This window comes from Bison bison, unplaced genomic scaffold, assembly GCF_000754665.1.
Source record: "Bison bison bison isolate TAMUID 2011002044 unplaced genomic scaffold, Bison_UMD1.0 scf7180017864525, whole genome shotgun sequence".
Classification (NCBI taxonomy): Eukaryota; Metazoa; Chordata; class Mammalia; order Artiodactyla; family Bovidae; genus Bison; species Bison bison.
In genome coordinates, this window is record NW_011495076.1 from 9,318,800 (window position 1) to 9,339,093 (window position 20,294).

The 20,294-nt window shown below is 35.2% G+C and overlaps 1 protein-coding gene across 1 annotated transcript in view; it reads left to right on the forward strand.

The window, feature by feature from the left end:
• FOXP2 (forkhead box P2) overlaps nt 1-20,294 on the forward strand; it is a 656,652-nt gene that overhangs the window by 79,867 nt on the left and 556,491 nt on the right. The window contains exons 3-4 of the mRNA XM_010831196.1: nt 3,549-3,693; nt 3,936-3,976. The gene's annotated coding sequence lies outside the window, so the exon portion shown is untranslated. The remainder of the gene's footprint in view (nt 1-3,548; nt 3,694-3,935; nt 3,977-20,294) is intronic.

Below are 20,294 nucleotides of genomic sequence, written 5' to 3' on the forward strand. Positions count from 1 at the left end.
TGAAACATGCTTGGATTACAAATGAGATACCAGGAACAGACTATGTCTCATTCTAGTGGGTTTGGTTTCCTCTACCCAGCCCCCTTGTCTTCTGCTGCCTGTGAATTCTTGTAGAACTTCACTTCTTCCTTAACTGTTGGTTGTTCCTTGGTCTCTGAGTTAAGACTGGAGGATGAGGGGAAGGGATGCAAGATTGTGAATTCAGTAGGAACTTTAAATCTGCAGGTCAAGAGAAAGGTGTAGGCTGGATATAGCATCACTTGCAGCAAGTTATGGTTATTATAAGAACTGGAGTGCAGATTAGGAAAAGAAGAGGACTAGAATGAAGTCTTGGGAAACTAGCATTAAGGAAATAGATGGAAGAAGAATAGGAACCAGCAGACAATGAAAAAAGGAGGTCTGCGAGGTAAGAGGGGAATCAGGAAAGAAGGGTGTCATGTAGGCCAAAAGGGCTTCCCAGGTGGTGCTAGTGGTAAAGAACCTGACTGCCAATGCAGGAGACGTAAGAGATGTGGGTTCAGTTCCTGAGTTGGGATTATCCTCTCGAAGAGGGCATGGATATCCATTCTGGTATTGATACCTGGAGAATCCCATGGATGGAGGAGCTTGGCGGGCTATGTTCCATAGGGTCTCAAAGAGCTGGAAATGACTGAAGTGACTTGGCACATGTAGGCCAAAAGTAGAGTTTTAAGAAGGAAGGAATGAAAAAATAAGCTAAATGAATTAGAGAAGTTAAGCAATCTAAGAATTAAGAAGTCACATTTTGTTTGGTCAGCTAGGAGGTGATTCCTATACTGATGATGAAATGTTCAGCTTCAAGGATGTGAGGATTTAGTAAACCTTTGACCATCTGTGTGAATGTATTGATATTAAAAGGATTAAATGTTGTTCATTCCAATCTTAGTAAAATTCTTTTATCATGTCAACAGCATCATAGAAAACAAGAAAATGAAAAACAGTAACTTGATAAAAAGAAATAATCATATAGATGAATTATAATTAATTATACTTTGGAAAAATATATAGAGTTATCATCGAAACTGGGACACTTTTGAAAAGAAAAGGGCTAGCTTTTAATAATTGAATTAAGTACAAACCTCATCTATCCTAGGCAATCTGGAATGGATGTTAAATCTGATTATATAGTTCACATTTTTTGAGTGCTCTGTTCCAGACAGTGAGATGAATTCTTTACTAGCATATCTGATTTAATGAGTAAGGGTTTCAGTTGCTATCAGAAGCAATTGTTTCTTTGTAAATACTGAATTCACTGACAAAATTGTGATACATAATTTTGATGTCTTTATTGACCTTAACTCTATATTAAAAAAAAAAAAAGATGGTACCCATTATACCAAATTGTGTCCTAGGGAATGGGGAGATGAAAATGATTAATGTATAGTTCTAATTGTTAATAATCTACTGGTGGAGTTGAGAGAATCTGGGAACAAGAGTAAAGTGTCATGATAGTGTAGTTTCTGAAGACCCCAACTAGTGTTTTAGTACATTATGTTCTGTATTTTTTAGGGTTCAGATTATTGTGTGTTTGAACAAGGTAGAGTTTGCTTTTTGTAAAAAGTTTTACCAATGGAATAGATAAGGTATAGTTAACTGTATATAAAAGTGAATTTTTCTCTATCATAGAAAGTATATTCTATGTGTATGTGTATATATATATATGTGTGTGTGTGTGTGTGTATATATACATATATATATATATATAGAGAGAGAGAGAGAGAGAGAGAGAGATCAATTCTTTATAGCAAAGGAATGCATATCTATATCTTTAATGGAATTTTAGTTGAACTCACACTATATTCTGTGAAGGGTCTGGCATATTTCTCTGACACATCAGGTAGATATGTGTGGCATTAATTAGCATAGGTATTGCTATAAATGACATGTCATTCCAGGACAACAAAAAGTGTTTGTTACTGATGTCAATCATTCACCCTTTGTCAGTTCAAAAGGCTTCCCTAAAGGAATGTTCATTGATATTGCACTGATCCAAAATACAGCAAAACCATTTCTGTGTTCTTGAAACTAAAGTAGGACTACCTATGTTTGAAAAGCCATATGGAAATATTCATATAGAATGTATGTTGATAACCTTTAATAGTAAGACTATTGAGTTACACCAAGATTAGTTGATCTTTCTAAAACAAAGTATACCAGTTTTCTGTAATCCTAAAATCTAGCCTTGAATGAATTTTGTCCTTCAGTAACATTAATTTTTGATAGTCAGATTTCTGTTTGTTTCACCAGAAATAATTTTGTGATATTCCAGGTAAGTGATTGCAAGTACCGCTTACACTGGTTAAAATCAACAGAGGCTCACACAAGTACCAATTTGTGATTAGATGGATGACTTAAAGAAATGCTTCTGCCCACATATATTTTTTTTTTTGTATTTAGCAATTATGATATAGCTATTAATGGGCTTCATTTGTTTACTATATGCCACTATAGTTTTTTTTGGGGGGGGGGATAATAATCACAAGTAAAAGAATCTTAAATTTCTGAGCAAAAACTGACTTTTCAGTGCTAGCAGACATGTTTCCCCCAGCTATATTTTATTTCTGATTTTCTCTAAATGTCCCCCCTACATTCTAATTTATTATTTAATGGAAAGCAATATGAATGACTTTAAGATAAGGCAACAGTGTGTGATCCAGAGTATGGTGCAAGTTGAAGACATTTATCTTAATATTTCATTTTAATGAGGCAGAAAATATCCATTATTAGAAAACTGCAGTTTGATAAAGTTTGTAGAATACAATTAATTCTCTTAAGGTTATGAATTTTCATACCACCAAAGGTCAAACAATCATGTATTATGTTTCTGTGTTCTTGTGAAAGTAAGATGTATTGCATTTTTACATTGTATAGATTCCTTAGAGAATTAACATAAAATCAGATTAAAATGTCCTTGTGTCATATACTTTAATTTGACCAACATTCTGTTAGAATAGCAGTTCCAAGCTTTGTACCATCTTCACAGTTTATACTCTAGATTTCTTGCCCTGCCTACAGATTCTTTATTGTCTGTTTCTGGTCGGTCTCATGCTCTTGAAATCATCTTTTTTATTATTCCATTAAAATTTTTTAAAATGGATTTTCCTTTACACTTTTCTAATCATCCTGTAATTCTTTAGCCCTAAGACATTAAAATGAATGAGTAAAAATATTTGATACCTAATCGTCTCTGCCAGTCCATTCAAACTCATGGATTTTCAAAATTATGTTAAAGTCTTTTAAAAATACATTTGAGCAGGCTTTTGTAGTCATTTGGATTTTGAATATTAATTTTCTCTTGCTATGCTGCTTAGCCATAAAAATGAAAAAGAAGATAGATGTGGGTTTCTTTTAGTGGTGTTAATTTAAACTACTTGATTTATTTATTATAATATTCAACAATGGCAATTCCTATTTTCTCTGTTCACTTCAGATCCAAAGGAAAATAATGAGAAACCCCCACCCCCCAGGACAGTAAGAAAAAAGTTTGATGCATTTTGTAATAATTGATTAAAAGTATAATTTCCCCCTAGATCAAACAAATAATAGAAGTCTGTTGAAGCTTTGTCCTGACCTATTCTGGAAGTAGAAGAATACCCTGGAGAAAGGAGCATTGTAAGCACAAAGAATAAAACCCCTCAATCCTGAAAGAGAGAAAAAAAGTCTAACCCTCCAAATGTAAGTCATCTGTACTCTATGTTTTCCATCTCTGTTTTTGTGGCTGGCTGCTCAGGTGTTAGTAGAAAAATATGTGATGACAATATTCTTTGCATTTGTTTTTCTCTACAAAATATACATTTGTTTTGGTTGGTAACTTAAATTTGTATTTGTGTTAGTGTTTTCTAACTAATATAAGGTGATGCTTTACAATAATAACACTCAATGCAAAATGGATTAATTTTAATTTTATTTTCTGGCAGAGAACTGTTAAGAATTTTGAGAGTATTCTGATGAAAAGAAGGTAACTTCCTTTGATTTAGTATGTGCATTTGTGCCATTATAATCCCTTTATGCTCTAAACTTTGATTCCTTCTTTTTCTTTTATATTTCTTCCTACCTGAGAATAAGACTATCTTAATATATCTACTTAAATCCACCTTTCAGTAAGAGAGACAGTAAGTCCTTTTTCACTTTGCATGGTGAAAATGAATCGGACTGACTTTGTATCCATACTATAAAAATATATAAATTTTGTCAGCTTAGTGTATTGGAAAGACTGATTTCCTGTTTTGTTAGGGAGAACTTAAAAGATGTCTGTTAATGATTTTATAGAAACATAGAATTCAGTTGCTATTCAGAAATTGGTAGAAAGAAGGATGACTAAAGGCAGGACTTGTTTTAGGAAAATTATTTGGGAAGAAATTTCTTATCATCAACACCTTTATCTGGAAAGTTACCTCATGTATCATCCTTGCAGTAAGGCAGTTTATATGTGATATGATGGCTTAACTGCCGGAAATTTGACTTTGTTTAATAATTGATTACCTTTTTCATTTGTCAGTGAAAAGACTCAGTGATAGTATATTGTTTTCATTCTAAAAGGTCCAGAGTATGCAGTAGGTAATAAATGCTTACTAGTGTTGAATAAAACCAAATCATAAATTCTCCCAGTTATCACCAAAATTTAAATATGAGTCTTTACAGATTTTGAATGTGATATTCTTAACCACATAGCATCTGACAAAGTTATCAAAGAAGTCTGCAGTGAGAATCCCTCATCATTTCTAGGTTCACGTTTAATCTTATTGTTTGGAATGTCTGATAGAGCCAGGAAACACTGTGGCCATTCCTGACATTCTATACTTGTGAGTTAGAAATCTTAAATTTAGCACAAACTATGCATAAAAAATAAGTCTTAGAAGTTCAGTTCACAATTTTTCATCATTGAATTAGAATAGACAACTTAGAGAAAGACTGCAAATATTAGTATTGCTTTCAGGACATAAAACAATTGCTTTTCGCTTAAAACTTTTTTATAACCAAAAATTGTGAGGAAACTTTAAAAAGTTATTTAAATTTGATGGGTTGGTAGTGAACCATGTACTGGTTTGAGGTTGATGAAGAATTGGAAAGCATTGTCATTCACAGAAAAAAATTCTGATCTTCTCTACAGCAATGAAAGTATAATGTATAGCAACAGTAACAAGGTTGGATCTCCTAAGGATAATGTTGATTAAAAACATCCAGATCTAAAAGAATGAATGCTGTATGCTTTCCTTTATATGAAGTTCCAAAGCTAGACTTTGGTGTTTAGGGATGTAAGAAGTGATTATAACATAATAAAGATGATGGTTAAGTTCTAGGTAGGTGGTTGAAATTGAGGTAAAGGTTCCAGGACCTTCTGGTGTTTCAGCAGCTTTCTGTTTATTCACTAGGCTGGTGGTTGCATAAATATTTGCTTTATACAAAATCATCAGTGAGAAACTAGATGTTTCTCTACTAAGACTGCAAAGTAAAATGTCCCCTCTTAGACATCCTATTCAGTATCATACTGGAAATCCTAAGTAGTAAGATTAAAAAAAAAGGGAATTAAAACACATACAGATTGGGGAGGAAGAAACACAGTTGTCTTTTTGCAGATGACATGATTATCTATGTAGAAAATCCAAAAGATGATTACAATATTGTAGATTACAACAACAATATTAGGAAAACTACAAAATTCTGATGAAATAAAATCAAATATCTAAATGGAGAGATATTCCATGTTCATAGATAGACATACTCAATATGATTATAATGTCAGATCTTATTAACTTGAAGATTATACATTTAGCATAATCCCAGTCAAATCCCATAAGTTATTTTGTGAATATTGATAAACTAGTCCTTAAGTTTATAGAGAAAGACAAAAGACCCAGAATAGAAAAAAAAGAGCAAAGCCAGAAGACTAACACCACCTGACTTCAAGACTTTATTTAAAGAAAAGACCCTGATGCTGGAAAGATTGAAAGCAGGAGGAGAAGGGGACAACAGACGATGAAATGGTTGGATGGTATCACTGACTCGATAGACATGAGTTTGAGCAAGCTCTGGCAGTTGGTGATGGACAGGGAAGCCTGGTGTGCTGCAGTCCATGGGGTGGCAAAGAGTCTGACATGACTGAGCAACTGAACCGAACACAATCAAGACAGGATGGTATTGACAAAATAATAGATCTTTGTAACGGACACTAAAGAACCTAGACATAGACCCACACAAGCTCAGTCAACTGATCTTTGACAAATGAGTGAAGGCAGTTCAGTTGAAAAAGGACAGTAATCTCAGAAGTGGTATTGGAACAACTATTTGTACAATTTTATGCAAAATAATAGACACAAAACACATCCTTTGTATAGAAATGAGTAAAAAAGGGATCATAGAACTAAGTGTAAAATGTAAAACTAAAAGACTGCTGGAAGGTAACATAGGAGAAAATCTAGGGGATGATTTTTTAGATAAAGTACCAAAAGTACAATCCATGAAATTAAAAAAAAAGTATGCTTGATAAGTTGCACTTCATTAAAATGAAAAACTTCTATTTTTGGAAAGACATTGATAAGGGTATTGAAAGACAAGACACACACTGGAAGAAAATATTTGTAAAACACCTATCTGATAAGGGACTTGGTATCCAAAATAAACAGGGAACTCAACAATAAGAAAACATATAATCCAATTTCCAAGTGGGAGAGAGCTTTAGAGGGATCTCACTGAAGAAGATAATTCTGATGGCAAATAAGCATATGAAGAGATGCTTGGTATTTATATCATTAGGGAACTGTAAATTAAAACAATAAGATACCACTTACTTTGCCAACAAAGGTCCGTCTAGTCAAGGCTATGGTTTTTCCTGTGGTCATGTATGAATGTGAGAGTTGGACTGTGAAGAAGTTCTGAGCACCGAAGAATTGATGCTTTTGAACTGTGGTGTTGGAGAAGACTCTTGAGAGTCCCTTGGACTGCAAGGAGATCCAACCAGTCCATTCTGAAGGAGATCAGCCCTGGGATTTCTTTGGAAGGAATGATGCTAAAGCTGAAACTCCAGTACTTTGGCCACCTCATGCAAAGAGTTGTCTCACTGGAAAAGGACTCTGATGCTGGGAGGGATTGGGGGCAGGAGGAGAAGGGGACGACAGAGGATGAGATGGCTGGATGGCATCACTGACTCGATGGACGTGAGTCTGAGTGAACTCTGGGAGTTGGTGATGGACAGGGAGGCCTGGCGTGCTGCGATTCATGGGGTCACAAAGAGTCGGACAGGACTGAGCGACTGAACTAAACTGAACTGAATTTACCTCGTAGAATGGCTGAAATTCAAAATACTGGCATCACCAAATGCTGCCAAGGATGTGAAACAAGCAGCAAGGTCTCTGATTTGTTGTTGGGGGGAATGAATACAGCTTCTCTGGAAAATAATTTGGCAGTTTATTATGAAGATAAGCATACATACAGTCTTCACTACTATGCAGCCCACCTACTGCACTCCTGGGTAGTTACCCAAATGAGTTGAAAACATGTCCATGAAAAATTTGTACAATGTTTATGTAAACTTTATTCATAATTGTCAAAACTAAGACGCAAACAGAATGCCCTTTACTAGATAAGTGGATAAGCAAACTGTGATATAGCTAGACAATGGACTGTTAATTCAGTTGATGAAAAGAAATGACCTATTAAGCCACAAAAAGACATGGGGAACCTTAAATGAATATCACTGAGTGAGTTAAATCATTTGTAAAGCCTACATACTGAGATTCCAACTATATGACATTCTGAAAAAGGCAAACTGTGGAGACAGTAAAAAGCTCAGTGGTTGCCAGGGGTTGAGGAGAGAGAAGGACGAATAGGCAGAGCACAGGAGATCTGTAGGGTGGTGAACCTATTCTGTAAGGTTCTTTAATGACGGGTACATAGTATTATGTGTTTGTCAGCTGTATAATTGTGGAACTATACAACACAAACAGTGAACCCTAGTGTGAACTCTAGACTTAAGTTCATAACTATGTTTTAACATGGTTCATCAGTTGTAGCAAATATAGCACAGTATTGCAAAATCTGAATAATAGAAGATGTGTTTTGGAGATGGAAAAGATGTATATGGGAACTGTGTAGTTTCAGTTGAATTTTTCTATAAAAGTAAAACTGTTCTAAATAAATGAATCATGCTTTACTTTAGATATGTTTTTGCATGTCAAATATAATTTTTTAAAAATTAAGAAAGCAATCTTAAAATGATTCTGTTAAGTAGAATTCTGAGAAAAAGTGACATAGTATCATATTTGATCTGTCTACTCTGGATATTCAAGCTTTTTAAAAAGATAGGGTTTTAAAATCATTATTTTCTGATTTTGTAAAGCACTTCCCAGAGAGCTCAGCTGGTAAAGAATCTGCCTGCAATGCAGGAGACCCTGGTTCAATTCCTAAGTTGGGAAGATCTGCTGGAATGTGTTTTACTTGGGGAAAGTGCTAATATCAATATAGGAAAACCTTTGTGCTTGCATATATTTAGTTAACTTTTTATGAAAATTTATGTAGAATAAACTTGTCTTAAGATAGATAGTTCAGTTTTGAATTAAAAAAAAAAAAATATATGTTTTTACCCCAAACCCATATACCCAAAACCCATTCTGTAGTAAAGAAATGATGTTTACTGAGTTTTTTGTAGCTTCTTAAAATTTAATGCATTTTATGCAGTGGTCCATCCTCCTGAGACACTTAATTGGGATTTTAATTTGTAAATTTTAATGTTAGCATGTTGTAAAAGAAATGAAAAACAGATGCACTTTGTATTCTCTCTTTGGATAGAAATTTTCAAATGCAGTTTCAGTTTAAAAAGTACCAGATATGTTTATTTTTTTTTGCTAGCCTCTAACATTTTTTTTTTTGCTTTTCTTTTTTCTTCCTCCTTTTCCTCTTTTTCCTCCTTATTTTTTCTTTCATTCTCAGTATATTCTAATATTTAATGTTTGAAGGAGTGAGTATAATCTTATTTAACTAGTTGACATTAACAGAAACCAGAAATTTATTATTCATAAAACTGAAATTTAAAAATCCCCCTTTTCTTCAAACTCTGGATATGGCTAGGCTCAACACAAATGTCTAGGGAGAATGCATCTGTTGCTATTGCATTTTTTTTGTTTCCCTGAAAACTTGGCATTTGTAAAATATCTTTGATTTTGATTTGTCTTGGCCAAAACCCAGATTACCAGGGAATTACATTTTTAACATATTCAACCAAGAATTATCTTTGTAACAACTTTTCTTTTGCCATATTGAAATTTTGGGAATAAAATCAGATTTTGTTTGAAAAACCAGCTATGGTTCTTCATAATGCCAGAATGAATTTTTTTCTATGTTAAAGTGATACCACACAATACTTAAAATTTGCCTAAAACTTACTTTAAGCATACCGTGGAAGAAAGATCATTTTTGCATTTGACACACCTGGGTTTGTTCAGCCATATATTTTTTATATTGATCTTGGTAAGTTTTATATGTGAAAAAAATGATTTTCATATAGGGTTTTGTGAAGATTGAATGATCAAACTTTAAAAATACGTGGCACAGAATAGGCACTTAATAGTAGAGATCTCTTACCTTTTCTATGCATGTAGAAATGTTTGTTAAATATAAGTATGTGCGTATGTTTTCATGTATGTATGTGTTTATATATGTCTCCATCTTTGTCTCTATATATAGCAGTGTGCAATACATAGTAATTTATTCTATTTATTAAATTCTGAAGCAGATAATTATTCTGGAAAGGATATAGTTCCATAATTCAGGAAATATGATTTCTATCACCGCATGGAAATACTTAAAAAGTTATTATTTCTTTGTGGCCTAGTATTTCTGTAACTTTATATTAACCTACCTGGAATTTTTATAAATTCTTAAAAGAAGATCTAAAGAATGTTTATGTTTCTTTTACAAATTCCCAGCAGGCAATAGAGGAATTTTTTTCTCCTTCAATGATATATCAGAGGATGATATATAGATATATATCCTACATTTTTGGGGGGTTCAAAAAGATTTGCTTTGGTCAATTTGAGAGGCTATATAGGAATATGGAAAACAAAATAATTTAAAAAAAAGAGGAGGAGTTGAATCTTCCCAAAAAATTGATATTCATGGGATTTAGTTTTCATTAGATAACAAAGCACCAGTTTCTTAGGGCAGCTTTTTACAGCTGTCTTCCTAACTGATTTGAATCTTTGTAAGATAGTAATTCAACAAAATGAGGTGTAATATCCATGTTCTCTTACAATGATGTAAGCTTTTTTGCAAAAGCAGCTGTTAATGTCTTAAGAAAGTAACCCACCTGAATGTGTCTTGTGACTGCCGAATGACTCCCTAGAATCTTAATGAATGGATTGCTCTCAGACCCTCAAGGGAGGATTGTAACAAAGAAACAGAATGCTTAAATGCAAGGCTAAAACTCATCCAGCTATGTACCTTATCACAAAAGCCTGACATATTGGTTTTAAGTGCTTATTATTTTTTAAAAAAGGCAAACTAGTTAAAACTTTTGTAGTCCTGTATATCTCTTCTATTTTAAGATAGTAAAGACAAAACTTATTAAACACAAAATAGATGGTAATCTCCAAATCCATTTGAAGGATTAATTACCCTTTTGAGTCTACTTCCAAGCTAATGATGCAAAGTGATATCTGAAAAAAGGGACTGGATATTCCTGGGATGAATGACTATTTTTTAGTGGGTATGTGCCATGCTGTGCTTATTCGCTCAGTCATGTCCCGACTCTTTGTGACCCCATGGACTGCAGCCCACCAGGCTCCTCTGTCCATGGAGATTCTCCAGGCCAAGATACTGGAGTGGGTTGCCGTGCCCTCCTCCAGGGGATCTTCCCAACCCTGGGATCAAACCCAGGTCTCCTGCATTGCAGGCCGGTTCTTTACCAGCTGAGCCACCAGGGAAGCTCACAACTACTGGAGTGGGTAGCCTATCCCTTTTTCAGGGGATATTCCCGACCCAGGAATCGAACCAGGGTCTCCTGCATTGCAGGTGGTTTCTTTACCAGCTGAGCTACCAGGGAAGCCCTTAGTGGGAGTATCGATGATCTATTAATAGTTTTGTGGAGGTGATGATTCTACCCATGCAATTATCACTTAAATGCTTCATTTTTATTATAGCCCAATAGAACAGTATGAGAACAACATAGTGGCCTTGGGGAAAATGCATATAGTTTGAAGGTATATTTTCTCCTAAAGATCATTTCTGCTGAACTCTCTTAAATGTTCAATAATTTTTATTATTGTACAACTTAAAAGGACCAACTTATCTTTTTGCAAGTAAGACTGTACCACTTTTCAATATAGAGAGTATATTTTAGTAGATTTTTTACCTAAATAAATAGCCATCCACTATCTCAGATACTTAAGCTATATATAAAAGCATTTCTTGGTCAGCTGATCTGGGCAAATTGGTTAAGAATGTCTTTCCCTGAAAATTATTTTAAAGATTCTCTTCACTCTAGAATCCAAAGTGGTAACTCTCTTTAAGATTTTTATTTTAAAATCTTGTGGAAATACACAAGATAACACAGTAAGCACTCACATATTCAAATTTGACATATGTGAATATTTTGTTATATTCAAATCTGTCTTTCTTTTTTTAAAAAATACAATACCACAAATAAAGCAAAAACTGTGTGCTCTCTTCTTGTCTCTCTCTCTCTAGAGAAATTTACTGAATTTGGTGTTTATCTGTATTCTTATTCTTTTTTTGTGATTTTAACATTTATGTGAGTGACATCATATTAAATCTGCCCTTCTGAAGAAGTTTTGCTTTCAAAAATTATATTTAGGGGCCTTATCCATGGTGATAAACACAGGTCTGATTTCTTAGGTTTTTTAAGTTAGCTAGTATTAAAGTAAACCTTGTACATTTATGAGTTTTGCAGTTACATACTGATAACTGCAGAAGTTATATATGAACATTGTGGTGAATTTTCACAGAATGGACAGATCTGTGTAATCAGTACCCAGCTAAAGAAATAGCACACTACCAGGTCTCAGAAGCTCCCACTCAGAAGTTACTATCCCTCCCCACCCCTGCCAGGGAATCAGTATTCTGACCCCTAACACATAGATTAGTTTTGTGCTTTGAAATGTTATATGAATGGAATCATTTAGTACATAGTCTTTTGTGTGTGTCTGACATTTTTAGGTTTACATGCTTCCTCCACGTTGTTGTGTGTAGTTAAGGGTCTATTCTGAGTGCTATATAGTATTCCATTATGTGAATATACCACTGTTTGTTTATTTACACTTGACTTTGGGATATTTGTATTGTTTTCACTATTAGGACATTTGTATATATCCTTTTCATATTTTTATGCATATCTGTATAGCTTGGAGGAGAAATTTTGTATGATAAAATATCTACATCATTGTGTCAACTTAGTGTCTGTGCGTGTGCTTAGTTGCTCATTTCAGTTCAGTCACTCAGTCATGTCCGACTCTTTGCGACCCCATGGACTGCAGCACGCCAGGTGTCCCTGTCCATCACCAAACCCCCGTAGTTTACTCAAACTCATGTCCATTGAGTCGGTGATGCCATCCAACCATCTCTTCTTCTGTCGTCCCCTTCTCCTGCCTTCAATCTTTCCCAGTATCACAGTCTTTTCCAGTGAGTCAGTCCTTCGCATCAGGTGGCCAAAGTATGGGAGTTTCAGCTTCAGCATCAGTCCTTCCAATGAATATTCAGGACTGATCTCCTTTAGAATGGACTGGTTGATCTCCTTGCAGTCCAAGGGACTCTCAAGAGTCTTCTCCAACACCACAGTTCAAAAGCATCAATTCTTCGACACTCAGCGTTGTTTATAGTCCAACTCTCACATCCATACATGACTACTGAAAAAACCATAGCTTTGACTAGACAGACCTTTGTTGGAAAAGTTGCTCAGTTTTGTTGTTTTAGTTGCTCAGTCATGTCCAATTCTTTTGACCCCAGTCCATATCCTTGCCTGGAAAATCCCATGGATGGAGGAGCCTCGAAGGCTACAGTCCATGGGATCACAGAGAATCAGACATGACTGACTTCACTATACTATACTATGGACTGTAGCCCACCAGGCCCCTCTGTCCATGGGATTTTCGGGGCAAGAACACTAGAGTGGGTTGCCATTTCCTGCTCCAAGCAGTCTTCTTGACCCAGGGATTGACCCCAGGTCTCCTGCATGGGCAGGTGGATTCTTTTACCACTGAGCCACCTGGGAAGCCCTTAGTGTCTATATCCTTAGTTACCTTTATGTAGTGTCACTGTCAACATTAGTAGACACTGCCATGCAGTCTTATAAAGTTTATATCCCAATTTACTGTCCCATCATTGACGCACGATGTCCCATCAACTCATGCATCAATGTTTCTCCATTTCTTGCCAACACTGAAATTGTCTTTTTCTGTTTTTACCATTGTTGTGGATAATACTTAGGTTTTAATTGCTCCAAACATTCCATGGTTTCATTCAAGCATAGCTATTTTAAAATCCTTCTTCAAAAAAAAAAAAATCCTTCTTCAGTAAATGAACAGTTCAACTGTTTTCAGTTTTTTAATTATTCCAAACACTAATGCAGTGAATGTATCTGTATATTTCTTTTTGTGTACATGTTTGAGACTTTTGTTAAGGTTGTAACTTACAGTAGAATATCTGAGTTTTAGAATACTACATCTTTATTTTTACAATGTACTGCTATATGTCTAATTGAGTTATATCACAAAGTGATACTTTTTATTTCATTATAAATCATACTCAAGTACAGAGTATAAATGTTGCTTTTTTTAAAGAGCATTATGTAAAGCTTAGGGCCAGATGATTTGGGGAAAATTTAATGGCGAGAGCTCCTGGCATTTAGATTAAGTAAAGAGCTTCCATTATTATTGTTTTCACTCTTGGATTAAGCATATTAATTATATTGCTTATTAATTAATTGATTATATTGCTGCACAGTGCTCATTCTAGTGTCCATTACAAGTCATGTAAGCTCTCCCACCATACATTTAAAGTAGCTTCTTTCTATTTTTGAAATCTATTTACTAGAGTTCTGTTCTTACCTGTATAACAAGAGTCATTGCATATATTTGATTTTGATATTTAATCACCCAATGGCATTATATACTGAGATAGTTTGGAAAGTTTATATAATTTGACTGATAGAGTTACACACTCGTGATATTCTTATTAAAGATTTGATCCTAAGCAAAATGGTGAATTGCTCCAAACATTTGCTTTGTGCCACTCCCACTGAGTTTTATTAAAGTGGCATATGCTTTTATTTTATAGTTTTTAGTCAGTAATACTAAGATATTTATATTTTCTGTTCAATGTAAGAACAGAAAAAGTTAGTATTGGTAGGATGACCAAGTGAAAGTCGCTCAGTCATGTCAGACTCTTTGTGACCCCTCCATGGGTTCTCCAGGCCAGAATACTGGAGTGGGTAGCCTTTCCCTTCTCCAGGGGATCTTCCCGACCCAGGGATCGAACCCAGGTCTCCCCCACTGCAGGTAGATTCTTTACAAGCTGAACCACAAGGGAAACCCAAGAATACTGGGCTATCCTTTCTCCAGTGGATCTTCCCAACCCAGGAATCAAATCAGAGTCTCCTGCAGGCAGATTCTTTACCAACTGAACTATCAGGGAAGCTTAGGATGACCAAAGGAAGACCTTTAATCTCAAGTCTTAGGTTTGATCCTATTAGTGAGATAAGTCAATATTTTTCTTAAAGAAAGAATTCAGTTAGTTTATCTGTTACCACTATTAAAAAAAATAATTTCCATTTCTCATTGCCCTTTTCCCCGCCAGGATCTTTAATTAATCTTAATCTAGTCAACCTTTAGTTTCCCTCTTCAGATGAGAAGTGCATGTTGCTACACATGTTACTCTGTCTCCCTCTTTTTTCATTGTAGATATTGACAGTCTTCTCTCAACCAACAAGTGTGTTTTGAACTAACAAACCAAATTTCAACTCAAAATTTAATGTTGATTTTTCAGAGTAAACCCTTAGTACAGGTACATTTTAATTGAGCCTTCAATTATTGCCAGCTTGTTAATTTCTCAAAAACCTTTTCACTTAACTGGGTCTTAGAATCTTTGTGCAAAAGAAAATTTTAGCTTTGTTGTGCAGTTTAAAAATAGCATTTCTATTGTGTTCCTGTTTTCTTATGGTTAAAGTGATCTGAGATTAAATTTGTCTTATTTTAAATCTAGTTATATTTGAATTTAAATCTAATATATCATGAATTGAGGTGTTTTAAGAAATGTAATTTCTCAATAGTTTCATTATAGAGATGAATGCTGATGAATATGATGGTTAATGAAAATATTAAAAACAGTAATTTTTGTTTTCTATTAGATTTTAAGAATCAGTGTAGATGCCATCCTGTTTTCCACTCAGTACTTTTCATGCAGTGTTGTATAAATTTCTATATACCACAGTCAACTCTGTGTCCCTGCTGCTCAGATTAGTACTGGTGCACAGTCCACATTTAATACATATTGGGTGAATGAATTGATTTGGACTTTCTCAGAAAGTGTATTGCCTCTTTACACTGTACTACAAGGTGAATAGAAGCTTTTGCCTTGAAGTGCAATCCTTTGGAAGATCACATTGAAATGAAATGAGTATGAATTATAATAGCTGAGAAATTAGTATCGTCCTGTGTAACAGGAATAATACCCCAGAAAAAAGTTTCTCAAAACTGATGACAAGTCCCTACTGTAACACAGCATAGTTTTCTGGGTTTGCTCTTTTTATAACTCAAAGGAACTATATTTTGCTTAATTAACAAAGATCATTTTCTTCAAGTCCCACCTTTGAATTAAAAAAAAAGAGAGAGAAAATAAACTATGCTATATTATAGTAGGTACTTATTTACCTTAAAAAATCTAAAAATGTAAATATAGTAGTTTCTGAGTTCACTCAGAGAGAGACAGGGCTATTGTCATCAGCTTTGAGAATTTTTCCTGGAGTGTAATGCCTGTGTAATTTCTCTTCTGAATTTTTTTTTTTTTGACTCCTGGAACAGTTTCCTTTTCTACAAGAGGGGACTACATGATTGAATAATGTACTGATTGATTCCTTGAACAAGTTTCTTTGAAGATATGTATTAGACCATGTAATGCATACAAAGATGTGTTGTCATGTCTTGTTGGGTGTCACCCCTTCAGCTAGGATCCTTTTCATGGGTTCATAACTTTTCATTCTTGTATTGTCACTTTATTAGTACTTTGTAAAGGAGTGAATGTAATTACATGTGTTTAGACTGCTGTGCATGCAAAATGCTGGGCTGGAGGAAGCACAAGCTGGAATCAAGATTGCAGGGAGAAATATCAATAACCTCAGATATGCAGATGACACCATCGTTATGGCAGAAAGCAAAGAGGAATTAAAGAGCCTCTTGATGAAGGTGAAAGAAGAGAATGAAAAAGCTGGCATAAAACTCACCATTCTAAAAACGAAGATCATGGCATCCCGTCCCATCACTTCATGGCAAATAGTTGGGGAAACAGTGGAAACAGTGACAGACTTTATTTTCTTAGGCTCCAGAATCACTGCATACAGTGAATGCAGCCATGAAATTAAAAGATGCTTGCTCCTTGGAAGAAAATCAATGATAAATCTAGACAGCGTCTTAAAAAGCATAGACATTACTTGCATACAAAGATCCATGTAGTCAAAGCTATGGTTTTTCCATTAGTCATGTACAGATGTGAGAGCTGGACAATAAAAAAAGGCTGAACACTGGAGAATTGATGCCTTTGAAATGTGGTGCTGGAGAAGACTCTTGAGAGTCCCTGGGCAATCCCACCAGTCAATCCTAAAGGAGATCAACCCTGAATATTCATTGGGAGAACTAGTACTGAAGCTCCAATACTTTGGCCACCTGACACAAAGAGCAGACTCTTAGAAAAGACCCTGATGCTGGGAAAGATTGAAGGCAGGAGGAGAAGGGGAAGGCTGAGGATGAGATGGTTGAATGGCATCACTGACTCAATGGACATGAGTTTGAGCAAACTCCAAGAGATGGTGAAGAACAGGGAAGCCTGGCATGCTGCAGTCCATGGGGTAGCAGAGAGCTGGACACTACTGAGCAACTGAAGGACAACAACAGACTGCTGTGCTTAATCAGAAGTCTCTCAGTGATATTAGTGTTGATAAATCTTAGGGCGGTTTCTGTCCTTTGCCTTTCCTGAAATACTTAACACAGCTGACTGCTTCCTTATTTTATCAGCTCATGTTCTCATGGCATATTCTCCCACTTACTCCTTTTCCTAAGTCTCTTTTGTGAGTCTTTCCTTTGCCCATTGATAAATATAGGTATTTTCCTGTATTCTCTCTTCATCTTTTCATTTTGTGTGTTCATTATTCTAGATGAGCTCCCTTACTACCAGAGCTCTGATTGCCACTTTTAGTGTTGGGGCTCCCACTTTTGCATCTCTAGCTCATATTTTACCTCTGAGTGTGAGATATGCATTTACAACTTTCTTCTTGTTATCTTTACTTAAATGTCCCACAGGGATCCATCTAAAATTCAGCTCATTGTCAACTCTTGTCTCACCTATAAAAATATGATGGAAAATATGCTTCTTTTATGCTGTGTTATGTCTTACTGAATAGCAAGCACCATTATACTCCCAGTTGCCTATGTCAGAAATGTTGGATCACTAACATTGGGTTGCTTGAACATCTCCTTTATTCTTCTGTTTACTCTCCTTTGTTGTTGTTCAGTCACTCAGTCATGTCAGAGTCTTTGTGATCCCATGGATTGCAGCATGCCAGGCTTCCCTGTTCTTCACTATCTCCTGAAGCTTGCTCAAACTCATGGCCATTGAGTCGATGATGCCATCAACCATCCCATCCTCTGTCGTCCCCTTCACCTCCTGCCTTCAATCTTCCCAAGATCAGGGTCTTTTCTAATGAGTCAGCTCTTCACATCAGGTGGCCAAAGTATCCTAGTCTCATTAATTAAATCTCCAAATTTGATCAAAATGTTTTTCTTTTTCTACCTCCCAGTGATACTACGCTAGTCTAAAACATTCACTTGGATCACTGCAGTGACTACCTGTTTTACTAAATTCTTAATGCCCTTTATCTTAATGCTGCCTTCTGACTCACAGGGTAGCAACTTGCCTTTTAAAAAAAGATTGGATAATATTTATTTTCTTCTTAAAATTTTGCATTTGTTTTCTCTTGACCTTAGGGTAAAATATGAACTAACTCTTCAGAGTATTCTGTCAGTCAGTTCAGTTCAGTTGCTCAGTCATGTCCGACTCTTTGTGACCCCATGAATCGCAGCACACCAGGCCTCCCTGTCCATGACAAACTCCCGGAGTTCACTCAGACTCAAGTCCATCGAGTCAGTGATACCATCCAGCCATCTCAGCCTCTGTCGTCCCCTTCTCCTCCTACCCCCAATCCCTCCCAGCATCAGAGTCTTTTCCAGTGAGTCAGCTCTTCACATGAGGTGGCCAAAGTACTGGAGTTTCAGCTTCAGCATCATTCCCTCCAAAGAAATCCCAGGGCTGATCTCCTTAGAATGGACTGGTTGGATGTTTGGACCATGCTTGTCCCCTCTAGTGTCATCTTTTTCTACTCAGTATATTTTAGACTCTTCTTTTTTACTTCACTTACTCTGACGTGATTTCATTAATTAATGGCTTTGAGTTCTTTTGTGTTTTGTGGCTTGTGTGCATATTGTTCCTTCTCTAGGACTTGATAATGGATGCATGGGGCAAAAATCTGGGTGATCCTAAGACTTCAAACTTTGTAATTATATTTTATGTACAATCTAAGCACAAAAGAATAATATACATATTAGCCCTCTTTATCCTAACCTCTTGCAACCTGAAATGTTTCAGAACTGCTCTTTGTGTAGTGATTCCCCAAAGATACCTTGCACTTGACGCCTCTGCATGCTTTGCTCTTTTTGTTGGAAAATACTCCTCTGCCTTTGTGGTAGATGAACACCCTACTGTCCTTCAAGACACAGTTTAAGCACAGCTTCTCTGAGACTATGAGCCTTCAGAGTTGTCAATGACACCTTCCTTTATGTCACCTGTGTACATTTTGCAGAAGATGTACCTGAGACTTGGAACAGTTAAGTAGCTGCTCCAGTTATTGTTATAGAACCAGAATTTGAACCTTCACCTGTCTGACTTTGAAGCATCAGTTTTTAACTATCCTTTGTTAGACAACAGCATCAATAAGAAAAATAAAATAATATATGAACTAAGTAGCTAAAAAATCTTTTATGTCATCAGTGAGAAGAAGTGATAAGACTGATAAATAAAATGTTTGATAGAAGGAATAGAGGAATCCTTATCTGTAGGATGATACAACTTCTAATCCAGTTTAGCTCAGCTTTGTTTGTAACACCCTAAGATGCCTCTGGTTCTCAAAAAGGATATGAGGTCAAACTTCATTTAAATAGGCCATGAAATGAACAAATTACTTTTAATTAATAGTGACAAATATGCATCATGTTTATTGTTTCTTATTTTCTAGTTGCTTTATGTATTTGTGTCTTTCTCCCTTCAACTTGATTGTTAAGTTTTTCTGGAAAAAAGCATGTCTTACGTTTTCCTAGAATCTGCTATAATGGTTGATTCTACTTGATAATTATTTTGGGGTACAAAATAAGTGATAGTATCTTATCTCTTCATAACTTAATTTTACAAAACTTCAAATATTTTCCAATGAAGTGATGCAGCTAATAATTTGTTTATACACACCAATAGTCGGAAACATTAATGTTCATGGAAAATAGAACTAACTCTTCAGTACTGGATTCAATATTATTGTTTCAGAAAGAAAAATGCTCAGGTATGCATAATGCCAAGGATATGCTCAATGAAGAAAAGCAGCTTATGTTGGATCTAGGCTAGGAGAATGCACTATTCTAACATTTAACTAGTAGGTGAGTTTAAATATCTACACAACTCTATCTTAGGAATTATTTTGCCTTTTACTTTTCATTTTCTTCTGAATATCAAGAGATATTCACATTTGAAAGGACATATTCTTACTAGCTCAAATGAGTTTTTTTGGTAAATGAATTGAATATAAACAACTATTGTGTTTGTCGTTTTTTTTTTTTTTTGTAAGAAAGATTTCAAGCTAAAGATCCTAGTCATATAATTAAAAGAACTAATCCCATTCAATCCTCGAATCCGTCTATAGAAATAGAATTCTTAAAACATATACACAAAAGGGAATATGGTGCCTGTTGAATTTTATATTATATTCAGTTGAACTATTACACTTCTAAAACAAATTC